General features: G+C 36.0%; 1 long non-coding RNA gene across 1 annotated transcript; it reads right to left on the bottom strand.

Annotated features, from left to right (window-relative positions):
• Nucleotides 1-446, bottom strand: LOC141618734 (uncharacterized). Its single transcript, XR_012531482.1, has 2 exons — nt 345-446; nt 1-258 (listed from the first exon to the last, which is right to left on the bottom strand). It is a non-coding gene; the product is annotated as an uncharacterized LOC141618734 (long non-coding RNA).
• Between the last annotated feature and the right edge of the window lie 2,391 nt (nt 447-2,837).

The raw sequence follows: 2,837 nt of genomic DNA, 5'->3' as shown, positions 1-2,837 counted from the left end.
TACGTGCAAGCTATATCTTAGATCAATTTGATAGAACGTGTACTCCAGGTAATTTAACATTTATTTACATTCATGTATCCGAAACCAAATTGCAGAAGAGCAAATCATTGTACAATTTTGTAGAAAATCTGCTGGCTATATACACGATTAAAGCATCAATCTCTAAACAATCTTGAATATCATCCAGGTTCTTCAGCATTCCTTTCTAAAACAGCAAAACAAGACGCGGACTTGATTTCTTTCCGATTATAACCAGCACTGCAGTTTAATAATAATCATAATATAATCATATCCCTTGACAATCCTCGATTAATCATTAGTAGAGAAAACATGGCTGTTTTTACCTTGCTGTAATTATAAGAATGTCCAGTAAAAAACCTGAGAATGATGATTCCGTACAAGTTACAACACTGTCCATCAGGAAGCTGGCTCTAGGGTCAATGGAGAGGGACACTATCCATCTATAGCTATAGACGGATAGTGTCCGTCTATAGTGAGAATTTTTGGTAGCCTTAACCAAAGTCATATTAAATGAAAGAATTCCGTAAATTGCGATTATAGGACAGTTACTTGGTATTGTTAGTAATAATGGATTGTTAGTTATGTTATTATTTAAATTTTTGGAATTAAGTTGTGTGATTATTGTTATTTGCATTTTACTATATTATAGGACAGTTACTTGATATTGTTATCCTCGGGAGGTTGGCTATTGATTGGTGTCTGGTTCGGGTTGGATCCGTCGGTAGACGGTGCTTTAATGCATTTATGGACAGAAGTTTGGTCGAGGAGAATCCTTTGATGTGGTTTGTGTACAAGCTGGGTTTGTTGGTCCGTAGTTCGTGTGACTGTAGAGTCCATTTGTCTTGGTGTAAGAGCTCAAGCTCCATCGAATGCAGCCTGTTGGCTGTCATCCACCATCCCTTTCTACGCTCTTGTGGCGTAAGTGCACCACGCCCTCGTCACTCTGCAACTCACAGGTATCGAAGGCTTCCTGGAAATGTTAGCTGCTGGCACAACGACGATAAGGGGTCTTGCGCCCATTATTTCGTACTCCACCAACTTGTTTATGCTACCAGACATGGTCTCTTGCTAGTTTTATATTTCGGTATTGTAGTGTTGTGTACTTACAAGTGTAATAAGGGCGTAGTTTGCCTGAACTGTATGTAGGTGTACCTTTCTTTACCGCTGCCAAAAAAAAAAAAAAAAAAAAAAAAAAAAAAAAAAAAACTTGATATTGTTAGTAATAATGGTTTGTTGAAATTGCATGAAACTTTGGAATGAAATTTGATGAATACCAAGTGTTCGATGAAATGCTTGTAAGACGAATGTTCATATATTGTTGAATTTGAATCGGTGTTAAAATGATCAGTCTTACTAATTGAATTAGTTAAACTTTAATATTTATGTTTGATAAGGAATTTGATGCTTATGTTTAAGATTGGTCGAGTTAAGATTAGTATTTATTTGTATTGATTTCGTAATATTTTGTATTTATATAGAGTTTATGATGAAGAGGGCGGAACGAGGGTGGATGTATGAAAGGGTAGATGATATGAAGAATGTTAGTATGAGGTTGTATATGGGGTTAATAGTTTCGTTGAATATGTTAAACAAATAAAATGGATTTAGGAAGTCAAAAATCATTAGATGTCCTTGTATAAAATGTAAAAATATGAAGTACTTGGATGAGTTTGTAGTGAAAAATCATCTTAATAGTAACACAAAATATCATTGAAGACGGCGATATCTGTCACAAGCTTGTGACGGATATTATTTTCTCTCACAAAATACCCGTGAGAGGTGAGTGGGGAAGTACATGGAGGGTGTCCCACCTTGTCCCCTCTCCCTTTTTGTGAGAGATCTCCAGCTTGTGACGGGATTAGTCCGTCACAAGCAAGACGCTTTGTAATAGTAAATGGTTCACAACGAATTAATATGATTTTGTAGTGTCATGTAGAGCCGTTTTCTTTTAGTAACCCCAACAATGCACAAAACACCCATGCTTCCATTAGCGGGCCTTATCGAAACATGGTAGTAGCTACTAAACTCCATTTCACTTTGATCTTCCCACTTTATTAAAATACTTCTCACACATATTAGATAAAGTGGGAAAATCAAATTAGAGGGAGGTTAGTAAATGTTTGAACTTATTTTTTTATAAGATGACAATTATTTACTTGTTTTAATGTTAACAATATAATTGTTTGTCTTGTGTTTTGAAAAGATGGAGAAAATGAGAGGCAAGAGCCCTACCGCACCAGAGTTCTTCTGTGATCGTATTAGCAAAGAGATTGATAGCGAAAGACAATTGATCAATGCAAGCTAGAGCCAAAAACACTTATGTAAGTATCACTATTATAAGCTAATTAATTGTTTTTATAACAACAGAGTTATTATTGACAACTTATTTTTCGGCATAATATAGTCAAATTATGAAAAAATGCAAAATGCCTATCAACAAAGAGGAAAGGAAGTCGATCCCAATAGAGTTTGGTTTGATCGAGTTGGTGGATTCAAGAAGGATAAAGTGTATGGTTTGGGTACCGCTGCCCCTCCTTCAGTATCTCCGTCTTCTGTTTCTTCATCCTATGGTCCTGGTCTTGTAACTCAAACAATGGAAGCACTTCAAAGGAAAATTGAGGAACATAAGAAGTTTAGGGAAATGACACTTCAAAGAGAAGAACAAGCTCGTTTAAGGGAGGAGATGTACTTAAAAAATCTAGAGGAAATGAGCCAACAATACATGAGAAGTCAAGAGGAAATGAAGAGGAGTCAAGAGGAAACGAGACGACAATTGGAGAGTTTGTCTCAACTCTTTCAATCCCACAATCCTAACC

The sequence above is a fragment of the Silene latifolia genome, chromosome X (assembly GCF_048544455.1).
Source record: "Silene latifolia isolate original U9 population chromosome X, ASM4854445v1, whole genome shotgun sequence".
NCBI classification, from domain to species: domain Eukaryota; kingdom Viridiplantae; phylum Streptophyta; class Magnoliopsida; order Caryophyllales; family Caryophyllaceae; genus Silene; species Silene latifolia.
This window is presented reverse-complemented; position numbering and strand designations above follow the sequence as displayed.